The 21,359-nt window shown below is 37.1% G+C and overlaps 1 protein-coding gene across 1 annotated transcript in view; it reads left to right on the top strand.

Moving 5' to 3' along the window:
• Nucleotides 1-21,359, top strand: part of PRKG2 (protein kinase cGMP-dependent 2) — a 116,658-nt gene that overhangs the window by 12,053 nt on the left and 83,246 nt on the right. The gene's annotated exons all lie outside the window — the stretch shown is intronic.

Raw genomic sequence — 21,359 nt, 5'->3', positions numbered from 1 at the left:
TTTCTGGGCCAGGAAAGATTTATTAGAAACATCATGAGTTAGGATCCCCTTTCTTCACTGTTTTTAACTGAGTATTTATTAATTGAAATTCTATTTTTTGCCTTGATAATGCCTTGGCTGAGCCTGAATCACTATTGTAAAATGCAAGAGTTGTGAAATTAAAACAAATTTTAACTTATTCATGAACAAAGTAATATGAATTAAGATAAAACATCTGACCTAGACAAACAAATGATTAATTTTAACAACAGAATTATAAAGGGAGGTTTAATTAATCAATTTGTTGACAGTACTTGGCTCATAGTGAATCATCAATAAATATTTGTGAAGGAAGCCAGTGATGCCAGATTATTAATCATAATATCTTGGGCCTGAAAGAGATCTGATTAATGTTGGATATCAGCAGAGTTTTATTAAGTTAAAAGTTTTATTAGTCTAAAAATTTCTCATCTATTTCCTTTCAAAGTAATACTTATTTTTAGTGGTATGAATTCTGAAATTACAGATGGCATGAGCCTATATTTCTTTTCAAAAACAACATCATCCAGTGTTCTCTTTTGCTATATCAGAGATATATGAACTCCATATAGTATATGTATATATATGCACTATACATAATAACAATATTATAAAATATGCATTACATTACTATATATGCACACATAAGTATAATCTATTATTTACCCACAAAAATGTTACAAATAGCAATATGCTTTTCATGTAGAATGACATGTAAGAGAATTTAGTAGCAATTCATCTGTGACCTCCTCCCTATATACGACACCAGATGTATTCTCATGAACCAAGATTATGTTCAATTACTTTGTTAAAAGACTTATGCTCATCTTGAGGCAAAACACCATTCTCCTGGTGCTGAACAATCTGAGATAAGCATATTTCCTTGAATGTATTTAAGGATAAATTATTAGCTCTGTTATAACCAGGAAAAGAAGTCAGTAGTTATACAGAATTTCTGTGCCAAACCAGACTTCGTTCTGTCTGTCTACAGTGAATGGGACAAAGGAAGGATATTCTCTCTCCTGTATATGGATTATTGATGATTTGCCTCACTGTAAAGGCCTGTCAGATTGAGGTCGGCTCAATGTGGAATCACTGGTCAGCTGTACCCAACCTGCGGTATATCATAGTCCTTTGTAGGGACTTGGTTTTGTGCCTACTGATCATTTTAGATCTTCAAAAGCATGCAGCATGCAGTGGGCATATAGCCTGTTTCTTTAACAAGCACTCAGCTTTATTGAAGTATTATAAATTTCGTGATGAGTCAGAGTACTACACAGTATCACATACTCTGATCTCTGATTTAAATTTAATATGCCGAACATCAGAAGACCTTAGAGCCATATGAACCTTAGAGATTATTTGATGCTACCCACCTTAGTAGAGAAGTAAAGTCACAGATGCTGGGGAGTTACAGAATATACCATGGTTGATGGCAGAGCTAAGATTAGAATCCAAGACTGTTGATATTGACGTCAGTTCTTTCCCTCTTGAGTCCTACTCTTGTGTTCTAAGAACTACCCTTAAATATGAAAGGCTTTGATTAGACCAGCCTGGACACTAGTCTGCCTTGTTATAATATGTCTCATTGATTGATACTAAGAATGGTGGTGCTTCCTGGAGCTCCCTAGCTTCCTCCATGTGGAGTTGAGCAGAGGCTGTTCGTTGCATCAATGCCTACCAAGTTCTGGGTCCTTAGAGCTGAGGTCTGTGAGAAAAGGACATTGAGAATGGGTTTGATCCATCTGATGGCACCAACTGTGGCATATGTGAAGGGTTATATATGAACCCACATATGGGTTCCTGAATAAGTACAGTACTTCTCAAGGCTGAGAACTGAATATCACTGGCAAAGAGGGCAGAGAAGAGCTAACATAGCATTTCTGCCCATGTCTGGTCTGCCTTGAGCACCAGGACAGCCATGGTGCTCTCAACCTTTGACTGAGATTAAGTTTTTCTTTTGTGTTTATGTAGATATTGTTTAGCAAAATTCATCATAGCAAAATTAGTAGCTCATTCTGAATGTCTGGTGGAACACAGGCAAATTAATCAGAGACATCTGGCAAGTTGCTGGTATGACTGCATTTTGCTAGGGATGCTTAAACTATCATTTGAAACTATTGTTCTTTCATGAAAAGGAAAGATAAAACAAAGACTTGCCATCTGACTTCAGATGTTGACTCCAGTTGTAGGAAGGACAATTAGTTTTATCTGTCACTCCTACCACAGGAGCAGAATAGGTAAAAGAAGAAAATGCTGGTGAGTCATATGATTAAATAAGATGTGGAAAAGGACTGTGAAAGAATATGTTTGTTTTTAATTTGCTTCCTTTCTAAAGCAGTACTGAGCATTTGAGGATGTGCACTACAGAAAATGTTTTCTTTATTGGAGAGGAATGTTTCCATGGAAAAAAATATTTATATACCACTAATTATGTGCCAGTCACCACTCTGAATGTCTCACAAATACTGAATCATTTAATCCTCACAAACCTTTAAGATAGATATCATTTATCACTCCCATTTTATATAGGAGAAAATTGAGCCATACAGAATTATATAACCTGCCAACAGCTACATAGATTTTAATATGGGAAATAGGATTCAAGATCAGAAAACTTGCTGTCTACAGTCTGCTCTAATCATTCCTATAGATGATGTCTTTTAAGATAACAATCAGGTGGACTCTTGAGCTTTTTGTTGGAAAGCCTTATTTTAAAATTAAATATATAGTCAGAATTAAAATTTTTTTAATGCAATAATTATAAAAATCTGCCCACAATTGTTATTTTTCCCTGAAAATTATTCTTCCAGAAAGAAACTGCAGTTTGCAGTAGTGGGAAATTTGGCTGGGGTGGAAACACCCCTTTTTTCCCTTCCATGAGACAGTGACTTACATGTTGCCATATGAGAAGTTCTATATCTAGATTTTACATAGATAATTAAAGATTTTTAAGAGTGTATATACAGGTTCTTACTAGTTGGATAGTTAAAAAATTGGTACATATTCTGATAAATACTATTGCCTTAACCTGGGTCTTCAGAAAAGCAAAAATTGAAACTGTCTATATACAATAAGGCATGGAAGAAGAAAAATAGCCCAGTTGTGTGGTGATCTGATACTCAGAATCTATGGGTGAAAGTAGTTGGGTGATGTATCTGGTGAAAGTTGTCAGTATGCTTGAAAACAAAAGGTTATATTGCATAGTGATAGATAATGCACATGTATACACTCAGTCAAAATGAGCTACTCAGGGATGTGATGAAAAAACTGTTATTGGTTGGCTATTACATGTCTGTCGTTCTCCATAATTAACTCACGGAGGCCTTAGACTTGCCTAATAAGGCATCAGTTTTGTTTTTTTTTTTTTTACTGAAGGTGAAATTAAAGCTCAGGGTCATTTTAGTTGCTCCAGGTTGTAACGTTTGTCTGTTTTTGGAAGCAGCTTTCCAATTTGACTCTGTCTGATGTCAAATGTGTATTCTCTACCACAATGTGCACAACATTTATAGCCCATGCAACCTACAGTGTGAGTGGCTTCTCTTGGGGTTGTGTAACCAGGCTTGGGGCTTTTTTTGTGGGGGTGAGGTAGGGTGGGTGGTACTGTTAAGCTTCAAAAAAAGGAAGAGGTAAAAAGCATGGAGGAATTTAGGAGCCTGACTGGAATCAAGTGGCATCTTCCTTGACATCTAGATGAAGTTAAATAAGCTTTGGCAGCTGGTCTGAGTCCTGGCACCCAGCCACTCTCCCTTTGTGTCTCTCTTTTCTTCTCTCTAAGGAGCCAAAAGGTTCTGGGCTTTACTCACTCTGCTTCCCCACCTCAGCCCTCTCGGCCTCTCAAAAGGTTTTCTGCTTAGTTTGTATCTGCCCTTTAGTCCCTCTCACTTTATCCTTAAAACTTCTGGTTTGTTAGTTGCGAGGCGTTAGGAAAACTGTTTAATGAAGCCTTGGAAAACACTGAGAATTTGAAGGCTTATTGTTTTGAGTAGTCAAAGGTCTAAGTGCTCATCGTAAGTGCGGTGCTGACTCTCAAGAGCCTACCCTTGCCTTGTGGGCTACATTCCTAATGGGATGTGCCACACTATGTTTACACTACACAAAAAACATGGCACTTTTGGACCCAGTACCTAGCCTTGGCTTAGCAGCTATAATGTCCAAGGTTCCCTTTACTCCTTCAGATTAATACATTCAATGCAGCAAATATTTGTTGAATATTGAATCAATGCATCTGATTCTTTAAGATTTTCTTCCACATTTGCTTCTCTTTTCCTTATTTCTTATTGTCTTCCCTTGTCATTTTTTTCACTAATTCTTTAATTTGGGTTAATCCTAATCTTCTCTCATTCTCAGTATCTAACTAGTCAATGGCCAACAGTATGAATTTTGAGTATCTATTATTGGTCACACTTTGCTATGACCTTTCTATAGTTATCTCACTTATTTTCACAGTAAACCTATCAGGCAAGTAGTTTTATATGAGGCTTATCAAGAGTAAGTAACTAGCCCATGGTTATCTCTAGTAGTGGCTAAGGCTTGTATAAACTCACCTAGATGTTAAAACATCTGACTCTCAATCACAGTAACTCTGAAATCTATTCTCATTTTATTTAACTTGCCATCATATATATTTATAGCAGTTTTGGATCTACTTGGTTCCAAATAGGTTATTTCAGGTGAGTTGGAGCAGTGCTGGCTTTTAACAAGGGTCCCGGATGCCTGGGCAGGAGCCTCCACCTCTTCTCTCTTATGTCTTCTAAATGTCCTCTGAAATGGGCAGGTCTTTTTGACCCATTGTTTTTTCTCAAAAACACTCTGGATGCTGCCCATTCCTTGCTAGATACTCAGGAAGGACTGTAGTGAAATAGTATCATTGAGAAGACACTGGTGTTTCTTTTCCTTGCTTACTGGATGAGAGACAAACATCACCACTGGCCTTTGACTCCCAGTGAGCAGTACCCAGTTTCCACAGAACCTCTGTTTGCTTTCTGTAAGACTGAGCAGCTCAGCTCCTGTTGCCTTTTTCTAGAGTTTAAATTGCAATACAATTCTGAAAAAGAGGAACAGATCTGAAGACAAGAATGAAACTTTTTGATTTTCAAACTCTTTGGAAGTCCCTTCTTTGTGAAAGATACATTTCTTTTATCTATCTTTTAACTAAAACTGTTTCTTTTCATTAAAGTCTCATTTTAAAATTATTTGTCTTCTCTTTCTGCTGATTCTCCTTAGAGGTATTTGTTAGTCATAGATTTTTCAGTGCAGTTATGTGTGACAATTTTTTTTTTTAAATCTATAGCCAGGAATGGCCAGAGAACATTTTATATTTTATATATATTTTATAATGTGTGAATGATCATGGTCCCCCAACATCTGTTTAATACTTCTTTGGTTATTTGTGATGCCAAAACAATTTTAATTGGTAAATTTGAAGCAGCTGTTTAAATGGTCTTTTTGGGGCTTGCAGATGAAGCTCTGGGAAATATGAGAGAAAGAAAGACCTGGAGCTTCAGGTTCCCTCTTTCCAGGTGAGATGAGGAAGGAGGAAAAACAAGTGACAAGAACAAGACAAAACTTGAAATTTCTTGGCAACGGAAACTTAGGAAACCCAAGCACATTAGTTTTCTATTGCCGTGTAATAAATTACCGTAAACTAAGTAGCTTAAACAACACATCTTTGCTATCTCAGTTTCCAGTGGACCAAGAGTCCAAGCATGGCTTATTTAAGTCATCTTCTCTGATGTCAGCCACAAGGCAGCGGCCAAGGAGTCAGCTGGCTGTGTTCATTAGTAGAGCTTTCTACAGGAAGAGGTCCTCTTCCAAGCTTACGAGACTTTTGGCCAAATTCAGGTCCTTGTTGTTGTAGGGCTGAGGTCCCCGTTTTCTTGTTGGCTTTCAGGTGGGGCTTCTCTCAGCTCCTAGAGACTGCCTAGAGTTCCTGCCATGTGTCTCTCTCACAGGCCCTCTCACAGCATGGCAGCTTACTTCTTCATAGCCAGCTGAATAAGCCCTTTACAGTTGGCTAAGATGAAGTCTTACATAAACTACACAGGAATGGCTTTCCATCATCATTGCTGTATTTTTTTGACGAGAAGCAAGTCACAGGTTCCCACTCCTGACTCACCAAGCCCTTTTGCTTCTCTGGTGTTAGATTCCTGGTTAGGAATATTGGTCATGCTAGGTAGGTAAAGCTATGCATAAAAAGTCTTGTACATCCATGCTCACAGCAGTGTTATTCACAGTAGCCAAAAGGTAAAAACAACCCAGTGTCTGTCAATGGATGAATGGAAAAACAAAATGTAGTATATATATGCAATGAGATATTATTCAGTCTTACAAATGAACTTCTGATACATACTACAACAGGAATGAAGCTTGCAGACATTTGCCAGACTTAAAAAGACAAATGCTGCAGGACTCCACTTATATGAGGTACCTAGAATAGTCAAATTCATAGAGAAAGAAAGTAGAATGGAGATTGTCAGGGACAGGAGAGGTGAGGGGACCTAGAGAGTATATAATAGGTACAGAGTTCCAGTTTGGGAAGATTCTGGAGATAGATGGTGGTGATGGTTGTAAAACAATAGGACTATACTTATTGTTACTAAACTGCATACTTATAAATGGTTAAAATGGTGCATTTTGTGTTATACATATTTTACTAAAATTAAAAAAAAAAAAAAAGACCAGACACTGAGGCTGACTTGACAGTATGTGTATAGGTGCCAGGCTACACTTCAGGTTCCAGACAGAATGCTGGGAGGATGGAGAGGAAAATAAGGGTTTTCTCATTTGTACATTATATTGCAGAAAAGAACAAGCTATGCCAAAGTCTTGTGACAAACATTAATTGATCATTGTTAATCAATACTTGTAATTACCTAATTGATTGATTATTTGATGAGCCTTCAGTAGAGACTGTTCCCAGTGCTGTGGAAATATAGAGGGAAGGGACAGCTTCAACTCCCTTGCATGTTCTTGTTTATAGCTATAATCCTTAATCTTAAGTGCACATTATAATCAACTGTAATAAGAAGTACTGATGCCTGGGTCTAAACCCCAGGTATTCTAACGAAAGTGATTTGAGGCAAGAGCCCTGGGCGTATGGATTTTAATACATATATATATATATAAAGCTCCTCTGCTGATTCTCATATGAAGCCACCACTGAGAAGCATTTTGTTATAGGAGCAGGGTTTCCTGCTGCTGACATCTCAAATACTTGGATTGAAGATTTAAGAGCAGTACTAATTACAGACATGTAATAGAACTGTTTGCCATTTATACTTAATTACCCTGCCATGCAGTAATGATTATGCTTGTCACTAAGTGTGCCAGACATACTTCTTGTAAGTTTTGGCTGTTTTCAACATTTCATTGTTAAACCCTGTTCTTTAATGCTCATGGGAATAGCATCATCTACACAAAGTTAAGTAAGAGAGAGAGAAATATTTTGTTCTGAGCATGAAATAACAGCAAACAGAATTAATGTACAACTATATTTAATTATATGGGCAATAAGTAAAAGAACTGACAGAAGAAAGTCATGCTTATTTTATGACTTCCATGGGATGACCTCATTATTCTCATGCTAGTTTCTCAAATTATAAACTTATGCATTTATTAGGTTTTTTGTTTTTGGTTCATCACTAAAAAACAATTATCAGGGAATGGGGAAGAAAATAGAGATGTGTATCCTGTTTATTAAATGTGCATTGTTTACTAGGGTGAATTTATTATAGTGGAATTGATGTTTTCCAATTCCACTCTTGTCCCTGTACCCATAATTTTTAAATTGTGAGAAAGAATTTGAATGTCCTTTGAATTTCTTAATTTTTTCAAGTTTCTAATGTGTGCAATATAGAGTTCCAAATATTAAGTAATAAGAAAATGAAGAATGCATAGTCACACCTTTGAAGGTCAGAGTCTCTTTGGGGAAATTATAATTTATTTTATATTTTTATATAAAATATAAAAATTTATTTTATATTTTATATATTTAGGGATTAATATTCTAAGAGATAGGCATACAAAGGAAGGTGGGCACATTTTTTACTTGGTGGGGTAGAAGAGAAAATCTTCAGCTGAGTTTTTTAGGAGGAATAGATTGTAGGAGACAAAGAGGCCCGGCATTATGTGGTTTGGTGGGCCTGGGGTACCTCAAGTATGTGGAACCTGGACAGGCAGAGGGGATAGATTGTCAGGAGCATTACCATTTTGAAGTGGCCTCCCTCAATAAGTAAAGATAGATCTTAAGTATAAAGTTTTGTTTTTTTGTGTGTATGTATTTTTGTTTTTTGTTTTTTGGGTTTTTAAAAAACTATTTTTGAGACAGAGTCTTGCTCTGTCTGTTTCCCAGGCTGGAGTGCAATAGTGTGATCTCAGCTCATTGCAACCTCTGCCTCCCAAGCTCAAGAAGTTCTCGTACCTCAGCCTTCTGAGTAACGGGGATTACAGGTGCCTCCTGCCATGTCTGGCTAATTTTTGTGTTTTTAGTAGAGATGGGGATTCACCATGTTGGCCAGACTGGTTTAGAACTCCTGACCTCAAGTGATCTGCCTGCCTCGGCCTCCCAAAGTGCTGGGATTACAGGTGTGAACCACTGCACCTGTCCAGTATAGTTTAAAAATCTGTTCCAACTCAGCATTTAAGGTGTTGGTAATTTGCCTATTTATTATAGTGACAGCTAACCCTTATTCAGTATATTTTATGTACCAGGCACTGTTCTTAGTGCTTTATTTTGTTAACTAATTTAATTCTCATAGAAATCCTGTGACCTGTGCACTGTGTTTATTATTGTTTTACAGCTGAGGAAACTTAGAGGTTAAGTGACTTGCCTAAGGTTCTGCAGTTAGTAAGTGGCAGAAGTTGGAATAAAATCCTGGCTTTCCAGCTCTACTAGATTTTGTGACCTTCAGAAATATGCCTTGCCATATGTTTTCTAATTGCATGTGGATATAATTAAGCAATGAAATGAAATACAAGTAAAGTTGCTGCCTCTTATGCTCACAAAAAATCCTTGATAGATAAGAATGAATGGAGGTGAAGGCTACTGGTCCCAGTTTTGCACTGAGCCTTATTCAAAGAAGATTGCAAGACACATGCTTTGACTTGAAAAAACAGTGAGAACACAGGCCTCTAATATACAAGCCTAGAGAAGGAAGATTGAGAGCCTAATACAACAACTGTAGGTGAACTTTGCCAAGTTAACCTTCCTGAAGCAACTTAGAGGATGAACATTTACTGCTTTAAGAAATGCTGACTGTGTAAGTTAGGGTTCCCAAAATGATTACAAAAGGATTACTGCTGCCACCTCAAATGGGTAAGAATTCAAGATTCAGCCCCACTGGAGGAACTTTGAACTGAGCAGAGGATCTTGTCATTGCCTCCTTGTTGTTCTATGGTTTCCATAACTTTTCTCATTCCACTCTTTCCTCCAGAAAAACTTCTACCATTTCCTGCTACTACTACTGCCATTTAATAAGTTTCTAGCACGTTATTTAAGTTAATGTGCATAATATTCCTCTGAAGTGGGCATAATTACTGTGCCCTATTCACAGATGAGAAATCTGAGATTCAGAAAGGCGAAGTTACTTGTCCAAAATAATGAACTGAGGATGGTGTTGCTTACTCTGGCAGCACGTATACTAAAACTGAAGCTAGGAAGTGCCAGAGTTGATCCTTCAACCTAAGATTTTCTGATTCCAAAGTCATACACGCATTTTGTAAAATTAATTTTTAATTGGAGCACACACAAAAAAAGTGAACATACCCCTGTTAGTACCGAAATGATCAGAAAATAGAACATTATCAGCACCTTGGAAGCCCTTCATGCCTCTTTCAATTTCTACCCATTATCTACCTTAAAGGGAACTACTATTTGCACTACTCTTATCAGAGGCACTACTTTTTACCTATTGTTAAAATTTATTTAATGGAAGTATGGAGTATATATTCTAACGACTCTGGCTTCTTTTGTTCCTATAGTGAGATTCATTTATATTATTGTATGTAACAGAGGTTCACTAATTGTCATTGCTATATAGTATTTATTGTATGACTATACACAGTCTGTTCATTCTATGATTCATAGGCATTTGGTTACTTCTGGTATATAGCAGTTATAAATAATGCCATGATGAACATTTCTGTACACGTATTATAGTGCATAGGAATTATGATGGGTATAAACCTAGGGGTGAAGTTACTGAGTAGTACATTATGGCCAAGTTTAAGACAGATTGCCAAATAATTTTCCAAAGTGGCTAAACAAATATATATTCCCACCAACACATAGTTGTATTAAATTACTTCACATGTTTCAATAGCACTCAGTCAGTATTTTTCATTTTGGGCCATTCTGCTGGGTATTTTGTGGTATCTCAGTGTCCTTTTAGTTTTCTTTTCCTTGATAATTAACAATGGTGAGCACTTTTTAATGTATATATTTTCTATTGAGGTCCGTTTATCTCAGCTCTGCAGTACAACTGTTGTCAAAAATCAGGAATTGATGCATGTGTACGTCAATTTTAAACTTTATTTTCTGTTCCAGAAGTCTTTTTTTAAAATTCTTTTAATGTTTTAAATTATTATTATACTTTAAGTTCTAGGATACATGTGTAACACATGCAGGTTTATTACATAGGTATACACATGCCATGGTTGTTTGCTGTACCCATCAATCCATCATCTACACTAGGTATTTCTCCTAATGCTATCCCTTCTGTAGTCTCTCACCCTCCAACAGGCCCCAGTGTGTGATGTTATCTGCCCTGTGTCCATGTGTTCTCATTGTTCAGTTCCCACTTACGAGTAAGAACTTGCAGTGTTTGGTTTTCTGTTCTTGTGTTAGTTTGCTGAGAATAGCAGTTTTCAGCTTCATCCATGTCCCTGCAATGGACATGAACTCATCGTTTTTTATGGCTACATAGTATTTCATGGTGTATATGTGCTACATTTTCTTTATCAAGTCTGTCATCAATGAGCATTTGGGTTGGTTCCAAGTCTTTGCTGTTGTGAACAGTGCTGCAATAAATACATGTGCATGCATCTTTATAGTAGAATTATTTATAATCCTTTGGGTATATATCCAGTAATGGGATTGATGGGTCTAATGGTATTTCTGGTTCTAGATCCCTAAGGAATTGCCACACTGTCTCCCACAATGGTTGAACTAATTTACATTCCCACCAACAGTGTAAAAGTGTTCCTATTTCTCCACATCACCTCCAGCATCTGTTGTTTCTTGATTCTTTAATGATTGCCATTCTAACTGGCATGAAATGGTATCTGATTGTGGTTTTGATTTGCATTTCTCTAATGGCCAGTGATAATGAGCTTTTTTTCATATGTTTGTTGGCTGCATAAATGACTTCTGTTGAGAAGTGCCTGTTTGTATCCTTCACCCACTTTTTGATGGGTTTGTTGGTTTTTTTCTTGTAAATTTGTTTAAGTTCTTTGTAGATTCTGGATAGTAGCCCTTGGTCAGATGGACAGATTGCAAAAATGTTCTGCCATTCTGTAGGTTGTCTATTTATTCTGATGATAGTTTCTGTTGCTGTGCAGAAGCTCTTTAGTTTAATTAGATCCCATTTGTCAATTTCGACTTTTGTTGCCATTGCTTTTGGGTGTTTTAGTCATAAAGTCTTTGCCCATGCCTATGTCCTGAATTGTATTGCTTATGTTTTCTTCTATTGGTTTTAATGGTTTTAGATCTTACAGTTAAGTCTTTAATTCATCTTGAGTTAATTTTTGTATAAGGTGTAAGAAAGTGATCCAGTTTCAGTTGTCTGCATATGGCTAGCCAGTTTTCCCAACACCATTTATTAAATAGGGAATCTTTTCCCCATTGCTTGTTGTTTTTAGGTTTGTCAAAGATCAGATGGTTGTAGATGAGCAGTGTCATTTCTGAGGCCTCTATTCTGTTCCATTAGTTTATATATCTGTTTTGGCATGAGCACCATGCTGTTTTGGTTACTGTAGCCTTGTAGTATAGTTTGAAGTCAGGTAGCATTATGTTTCCAGCTTTGTTATTTTTGCTTAGGATTATCTTGGCTATATGGGCTCTTTTTTGGTTCCATACAAAATTTAAAGTTGATTTTTCTAATTGTTTGAAGAAAGTAAATGGTAGCTTGATGGGGATAGCATTGAATCTGTAAATTACTTTGAGCAGTATGGCCATTTTCACAATATTAGTTCTATCTATCAGCATGGAATGTTTTTCCATTTGTTTGTGTTCTCTCTTATTTCCTTGAGCAGTGGTTTGTAGTTTCCTTGAAGAGGTCCTTCACATCCCTTGTAAGTTGTATACCTAGATATTTTATTCTCTTTGTAGCAATTGTGAATGGGAGTTCACTCATGATTTGGCTCATTATCTTTTATTGGTGTATAGAAATGCTTATGATTTTTGCACACTGATTTTGTATCCTGAGACTTTGCTGAAGTTGCTTCTCAGCTTAAGGAGATTTTGGGCTGGGACGATAGGATTTTCTAAATATGCAATCATGTCATCTGCAAACTGAAACCATTTGACTGCTTCTCTTCCTATTTGAATCCCCTTTATTTCTTTCTCTTGGCTAATTGCCCTGACCAGAACTTTCAATACTATGTTGAACAGGAGTGGTAAGACAGGGCATCCTTGTCTTGTGCCAGTTTTCAAGGGGAATGCTTCCAGCTTTTGCCCATTTAGTATGATATTGGCTGTGGATTTGTAATAAATAGGTCTTATACTTTTGAGATAAGTTCCATGAAAACCTAGTTTATTAAGAGTTTTTAACATGAAGGCTGTTGAATTTTATTGAAGGCCTTTTCTGAATCTATTGAGATAATCATGTGGTTTTTGTCATTGGTTCTGTTTATGCAATGGATTACATTTATTGATTTGTGTATGTTGAACTAGCCTTGCAGCCCAGGATGAAACTGACTTGCTCGTGGTGGATAAGCTTGTTGATGTGCTGCTGGATTTGGTTTGCCAGTATTTTATTCAGTATTTTTGCATCAATGATCATCAGGGATATTGGCCTGAAATTGCCTTTTTTTGTTGTGTCTCTGCCAGGTTTTGTATCAGGATGTCACTGTCCTCATCAAATGGGTTAGGAAAGAGTCCCTCTATTTTTATTGTTTGGAATAGTTTCACAAGGAATGGTCCCAGCTCATCTTTGTACTTCTGGTGGAATTCCGGCTGTGAATCCATCTGTTCTCATCTTTTTATTGGTTGGTAGGCTAATAATTACTGCCTTAATTTCAGAACTTGTTATTGGTCTGTTCAGGGATTCAATTGCATCCTGGTTTAGTCTTGGAGGGTGTATGTGTCCAGGAATTTATCCATTCCTTCTAGATTTTCTGGTTTATTTGCATAGAAGTATTTATAGTCTCTGATGGTAGTTTCTATTTCTATGGGATCATTGGTGATATCCCCTTTATCATATTTTATTGTGTCTATTTCATTTTTCCGATTCTTCCCTCTTTTCTTCTTTATTAGTTTGGCTAGCAGTTTATCTATTTTGTTAATCTTTTCAAACAACCAGCTCTTGGATTCATTGATTTTTTTTTGAAGGGTTTTTGTGTCTCTATCTGCTTCAGTTCTGCTCTGATCTTATTTATTTCTTGTCTTCTGCTAGCTTTTGAATTTGTTTGCTCTTGCTTCTCTAGTTCTTTTAGTTACGATGCATGGGTATCAATTTTATATCTTTCCTGTTTTCTCCTGTTGGCATTTAGTGGTATAAATTTCCCTCTAACCACTACTGTAGCTCTGTTCCAGATTCTGATATGTTGTGTCTTTGTTCTCTTTGGTTTCAAAGAACTTATTTATTTATACCTTAGGTTTTTTTTATTTACTCACTAGTTATTCAGGAGCGGGTTGTTCAATTTCCATGTAGTTGTGAGGTTTTGAGTGAGTTTCTTAATCCTGTGTTCTAATTTGATTGCACTGTGGTCTGAGAGACAGTTTGTTTTGATTTCTGTTCTTCTGCATTTGCTGAGGAGAGTTTTACTTCCAATTATGTAGTCAATTTTAGAATAAATGTGATGAGGTGCTGAGAATGTATATTTTATTGATTTTGAATGGAGACTTCTGTAGATGTCTGTTGTGTTTGCCTGCTCCATAGCTGAGTTCAAGTCCCTGAATATCCTTGTTAATTTTCTGTCTTGGTGAATTTGACAGTGGGGTGTTAAAATCTCCCATTATTATTGTGTGGCATTCCAAGACTCTTTGTACATTTCTAAGAACTTGCTTTATGAATCTGGGTGCTCCTATATTGGGTGCATATGTATTTAGGATAGTTAACTTTTCTTATTGCATTACCATTATGCAATGTCCTTGTTTGTCTTTTGTGATACTTGTTGTCTTTTGTGATACTTTAAAGTCTGTTTTATAGGAGACTAGGCTTGCAACTCCTACTGTTTTTTTTTGTTTGTTTTTTTGTTTTTTTGGTTTCCCTTTGCTTGGTAAATATTCCTCCATCCCTTTATTTTGAGCCTGTGTGTGTCTTTGCACATGAAATGGGTCTCCTGAATACAGCACACCAATGGGTCTTGACTTTTTATACAATTTGCCAGTCTGTGTCTTTTAATTAGGGGATTTAGCCCATTTACATTTAAGGTTAATATTGTTATGGGTGAATCTGATCCTGTTATTATGATGCTAGCTGATTATTTTGCCCGTTAGTTGATGCAGTTTCTTCATAGTGTCAATGGTCTTTACAATTTGGTATGTTTTTGCAGCAGCTTGTACTGCTTTTTCCTTTCCATATTTAGTACTTCCTTCAGTAGCTCTTGTAAGGTAGGCCTGGTGGTGACAAAATCTCTCAGCATTTGCTTGCCTATAGAGGATTTTATTTCTCCTTTGCTTGTAAAGTTTAGTTTGGCTGGATATGAAATTCTGGGTTGAAAATTCTTTCCTTAAAGAATGCTGAATATTGACCCCCACTGTCTTCTGGCTTGTAGGCTTTCTGCTGAGACATCTGCTGTTAGTCTGATGGGTTTCCCTTTGTGGGTAACCCAACCTTTCTCTCTGGTTGCCATTAACATTGTTTCCTTCATATCAACCTTGGTGAATCTGAATGATTATGTGTCTTGGGATTGGTCTTCTCAAGGAGTATCTTTGTGGTGTTCTCTGTATTTTCTGAATTTGGCTGTTGGCCTGTCTTGCTATGTTGGGGAAGTTCTCTTGAATAATATCCTGAAGAGCATTTTCCAATTCGGTTCCATTATTTCCATCACTGTCAGGGACACCAGTAGAACGTAAGTTTGGGCTTTTCACATAGTTCCATAATTCTTGGAGGCTTTGTTTTACCTGTTTGTTCTTTTTTCTCCAATCTTGTATTCTCACTTTATTGCATTAAGTTGATCTTCAATCTCTGATATCCTTTCTTCTGCTCAATTGGTTTGGCTATTGATACTTGTTTATGCTTCACAAGGTTCTTGTGTTGTGTTTCTCAGCTCCATCATGTCATTTAGTTTTTCTCTAAATTGCTAACTAGTTATTCTAGTTAGCAATTCCTTTAATCTTTTTTCAAGTCTCTTAGTTTCCTTGCATTGGGTTAGAGCATGCTCCTTTAGCACAGAGGAGTTTGTTATTACCCACCTTCTAAAGCCTGCTTCAGTCTATTTGTCAAACTCATTCTCCATCCAGTTTTGTTCCCTTGCTGGCAAGGATTTGTGATCCTTTTGAGGAGAAGAGGAATTCTGGTTATGGGAATTTTCAGCCTTTTTGCACTGTTTTTTCCCTCATCTTCAAGGATTTATCTACCTTTGTTCTTTGATGTTGGTGACCTTCGGATGGGGCTTGTGTAAGTCTTTTTTGTTGATGTTGATGCTATTCCTTTCTGTTAGTTTTCCTTCTAACAGTCAGGCCCCTCTGCTGCAGGTATGCTGGAGTTTGCTAGAAGTCTGCTTCAGATGCTGTTTGCCTGGGTATCACCAGCAAAGGCTGCAGAACAGCAAAGTTTGCTGCCTCTTCCTTCCTCTGGAAGCTTTGTTCCAGGGGTGCACCTTCCAGATGCCAGCCAGAACTCTCCTGTATGAGGTGTCTGTTGATTCCTACTGGGAAGTGTCTCCCTGTTAGGAGGTACAGGAGTCAGTCTGTTCCTTAGCAGAGTTCGAGCTTCATGCTGGGAGACCTGCTGCTCTCTTCAGAGCCAGCAGGCAGAAATGTTTAAGTCTGCTGAAGCTCTGCCCACAGCCACCCATTCTCCCTGGTGCTCTGTCCAGGGAGATGGGTGTTTTATCTGTAAGCCCCTGCCTGGGGCTGCTGCCTTTCTTTCAAAGATGTACTGTCCAGAGAGCAGCAATCTAAAGAGGCATTCTGTCTACAGCAGCTTTGTGGAGCTGTAGTGGGCTGAAGTTCACCCAGTTCAAACTTTCCGGTGACTTTCTTTACAATGTGAGGAGAAAACTGCCTACTCAAGCCTCAGTAATGTTAGACACCCCTCCGTACACCAAGCTAGAGCATCTCAGGTCAATTTTAGACTGCTGTGCTGGCAGCAAGAGTTTCAAGCTGGTGGATCTTAGCTTTCTGGGCTTCATGGGGGTAGGATCCACTGAGGTAGACCCCTTGGCTCCCTGGCTTCAGCCCTGTTTTCAGTGGAGTGAATGATTCTTTCTTGCTGGCTTGCAGGCACCACTGAGGTATGAAAATTAACTCCTGCAGCTAGCTTGGTATCTGCCCAAATGACCCCCAAGTTTTGTGCTTGAAACTCAGGGCCCTGGTGGCACCGGCCAAAAGGAATCTCTTGGTCTCTTGGGTTTTGAACACTGTGAAAAACACGCAGTATCTGGGCCTGAGTGCACTGTTCCTCATGACCTCCCTTGGCTAGGGGAGGGAATTCCTCAACCGCTTGCATTTCCTGGGTAAGGCAACACCCCACCCTGCTCAGCTTGCCATCTGTGGGCTGCACCCACTGTCTAACCAGTCCCAGTGAGATGAACTGCGTACCTCAGTTGGAAATGTAGAAATCATTTGCCTTCTGAGTTGATTTTGCTGGGAGCTGCACACTGGAGCTATTCCTATTTGGCTGTCTTTCCAGCCACTCTGCAGAAGTCTTTTTATCCATCATTGGGCCAGTAGTATATATACTCTTAATTATTTTCATTCATAATAATTTTTGATGTCTATTACTTTAAGAGTTCCAATTTTGTTATTACTCTTCAACTTTTTGAGGCTATTCTTTGGCCTTTTTAGTATTAGTTTGTCAATTTTCATAATTTTTTTTTGAAAATTGATTGGTATTTCACTGAATCTGATCAACTTGAATATAATTAACATAAATAAAAATATCATCTTCTAATCTATGACCATGGTATATTCCTCCATTTAGTTAGGTTTTCTCTCATTCTTTTTTTTTTTTTTTTTTTGAGATGGAGTTTCGCTCTTGTTACCCAGGCTGGAGTGCAATGGCACGATCTCGGCTAACCGCAACCTCCGCCTCCTGGGTTCAGGCAATTCTCTTGCCTCAGCCTCCTGAGTAGCTGGGATTACAGGCACGCACCACCATGCCCAGCTAATTTTTTGTATTTTTGGTAGAGACGGGGTTTCACCATGTTGACCAGGATGGTCTCGATCTCTCAACCTCGTGATCCACCCGCCTCAACCTCCCAAAGTGCTGGGATTACAGGCTTGAGCCACCACGCCTGGCTTCTCTCATTCTTTTAATAATATTTTGTACTCTTCTATGGACATCTTACTTATCTCTGTTAGATATAATCCTTTATAGTTGATATAATTTTAAATTATTTAAAATTATTATTAATTGTTTAATATTGGAATATAGAAATACAATTAAATTTGTATACTCACTTTACATCAAATGAGAATTGTTGAAATCACCGGTTAATATTGACTGTTTACCTGTATTTTGTTTTGAATTTTTCACACACATAATCATAGCTTTCTGGGCTCCATGGGGTATATATGATATGTATTTTTCACATACATAATCATACTTTTCTGGGTTCCAGCTGGCTTATTCTATTAACTAGAGAGATATGTTAAAATCTTCCAAAATCATTGTGGGAAACTTTCTTCTTTCAATTTTGCCAAATTTGCTCCATGTATTTTGATGCTATCTTATTAAGTGCATAAATATTAGAATATTTAGATATTTTTCATGATATAAATATGAAATATTCCTCTTTATTTCTAGAAATATGTTTTTCATTAAGGCCTACTTTCCTGTATTAGAGAAAAATTGGTTTTTAATTGATGTTTACATCGTATGTCTTTTTCCACCTTTTTATTTTCAGCCTTTCTATACATTATCTTTAAGGGATGTATCTTATTAGCAGTATACACTTATCATTTCCTTTTAAATTTTATTTTACTAGTTTGACAATCTGGTCTTTATTTTGGGTATTTGCTATATTTATCTCTGATGTAAATATAAAATATTTGGATTTAAAATCTAATATCTTCCACTTATTCAGTTTCTTTATCTGTTTGCCATGTTTTGAGGATTAATTAATTATATATTTTAATTCCATTTTATCCTCGTTAGCTTTTATTTATTTATTTATTTTATTTAATCTTTTTGAGATGGAGTTTTGCTCTTGTTGCTCAGGCTGGAGTGCAATGGTGCAATCTTGTCTCACTGCAAACTCTGCCTTCTGGGATCAGGTGATTCTCCTGCCTCAGCCTCCCGAGTAGCTGGGATTACAGTGGCCCACCACAATGCCTGGCTAATTTTTGTATTTTCAGTAGAGATGGGGTTTGCCAGGCTGGTCTCAAAATCCTGACCTCAAGTGATTCACCCACCTTGGCCTCCTAAAGTGCTGGGATTACAGGTGTGAGCCACCATGCCTGGCCTATCCTTGTTAGCTTTCTAGTTAAATATTCTTTGACTAATCTTTCAGGCCTCACTATAAATTATGGCATGCATCTTTAATTACTAAATTTTTAACATAGTTAGTACTTTTATCAATTGGTGGACCTTACATTATGTTAACTCCGTTTATTGTTCCTGCAGTTTTGGCTGTTTTCTACATTTATTTATTAGATATTTTACACTGCACATGGTATTATTACTGCTCTTTGATAAATACAAGCTTTCTTTAGTCACCCACAGATTTATGTTTTCCATTGCTCTTTCTTCCTTCTAACATCTGCCAGTTTCCATCTGAGATCATATTTCTTCTGTCTGGAGCTCTTCACTGTTATGAATCTGTTGCCAATGAAAAAACATTTTGAAAATATCTTCCTTTTGCCTTCATTTTTGAAGGTGATTTCCGCTGGGTAGAGATACTGAAACAGACTCTTTGAAATACTTCGAAGGTATGCTACTGTGTTCTGGCTTCTGTTATTTCTGCTGAAGAGTAAGTCAGTCACTTAAAAACAATGCCTTTTTTTTTTTTTTATAGAGTTTTCTCATTGTATTTGGTTTTCAGCAAATTGACTACGGTAGGCTTAGATGTGGTTTTCTTTGTATTTATTTTATGCAGAGTTTATAATGAATCTTGTCTATGCTTGATGTCTTTAACTGATTTCTAACTCTTTGTTTGTTTGTTTGTTGAGATGGAGTATTACTCTGTTGCCAGGCTGGAGTGTAGTGGTATGATCCTAGCTCACTGCAACCTTGCCTCCTGCGTTCAAGTGATTCTCCTGCCTCAGTCTCCTGAGTAGCTGGTACTACAGGCATGTACCATTAAGTGCAGCTAATTTTTGTATTTTTAGTAGAGATGGGGTTTCACCATGTTGGCCAGGATGATCTCAATCTCTTCATCTTATAATCTGCCCACCTCAGCCTCCCAAAATGCTGAGATTACAGGTGTAAGCCACCACACCCAGCCTGATTTAAGCTAGCTCTTGAATACGATTCCTTCATGTATTGTTTCAGCTCAATTATTTCTCTTTCTTCAGTGTCCAACTTCTCTATTATGCCTCACAGATCTCTTATGTTTTGATTTTTACTTTTACATTTTGCTTTGTTTTCCACCCTAGATTCTCTCTAATCTTCTATAAATATATTCTACCTGCCTATATTTAGTTTATAATTATTTTTAGCTGCATTTTATCAGATTTTAAACTGATCTTTTGAGGTTCACGCTTCAGATAATTGTGTTTTTCAGTTTTAGAGTTTCCATTTGATTTCTTTAAAGATATATGTTTTTACTGACATCTCTGTTTGTCATTAAAGCATAATGTTTATAGTTAAAGTCTGTACCTGATAGCTGCAATATACTGATCTGCTATGGTTCTGCTTCTATTGTCTTTTTTCTCTTTGTCCTTAGTCATTTGGCCTTTTCTCTTAGTATGCCTGGTAACTTCTAATGTCATGACAGATATTTCTTATTTAAAAAACTGGAGAAACTTTGAGTGTCTAGATCTTGCAAACTTCCTATGGGAAAGATTTACTTTTACTTCTGGCAGGCAGCTAGGCTAGTGGCTGATAGCTGTAACCAAACTAGTGTTTTGTTTATTTGGTAGCTGTTTGCAGTGTTTTTGAAAGCTAGCCTGTTTTGCTTAGGTCTTACTCCTAGGCTGCAGCCCTTCAGATGTCCCATCTGAAATCCTCGGTGTTTACCTGAGATTCTGGTTCACCTGGTGGGATTCCGGTAAACAACCAAGATTTCAGATGCAACATCTGAAGGGCTGCATCCTAGGAGTAAGAACTAACCATCCCATCATCCCACTTCATGGTGTTCTTTGAACATTAACTTTTTTCTTTGAGATAGCCAAGACTGTGTTAAGTAGCTGCCTGCAAAGCAGCAAATGCCTTGAAGGAAATGCAGAGGAGAATGTCAGCCTCATGTTCTCCCGTAGATCATGACTCTAAGTTGTTGCTATGTTGATAGATCTTCAATACTTTCAACATATTTTCTATCTAATCACCTTTCGGTTGTTTTGTGGGAGCAAGAAGACTTGTGCTGATAATAGCTGGCCTGTCACAGTTGTATTGTTTATGTTTTTAATCATGGCTGCATGCTGCCTTTAAACAGAAAGCTCAAGAAAAGATAATTCTTCAAAAATTTATAATCTTCTTTTGAGAAAATTCATAGAGATAATTTTACTAAAGACTATTACAGTATGTTTATACACTAAGTTATAAAAGTCTGGGAACTTTTTGAGGCCATGAATCATGTTTAATTTTTATGTCCTAAGTAAGTGCTTAATGACATTTAAAAAACAGAACAGATGTGAATATAAGTACTCTAGGAGTTCAAAGAAAAAGAAAGGATTTTATATGCTACAGCATGCATTTAAAATTATGAGGAATTTCTTGGTGGATGTATAAGGTTTGGAAAGGTTGAGGGGTTAAAAGTAAGTTAAGTGAAAAAAGAAAACATGTTCCATTCTTAAGGTAAAGTTCAAAGTTGAGAACACCGTCTTATCTATAATAGAAAATTTGCTTGAAGGC

This window comes from Saimiri boliviensis, chromosome 3 (genome assembly GCF_048565385.1).
Source record: "Saimiri boliviensis isolate mSaiBol1 chromosome 3, mSaiBol1.pri, whole genome shotgun sequence".
NCBI lineage: Eukaryota > Metazoa > Chordata > Mammalia > Primates > Cebidae > Saimiri > Saimiri boliviensis.
The sequence above is the reverse complement of the archived record's forward strand: the minus strand, read 5'-3'. Positions and strand labels throughout refer to the sequence as shown.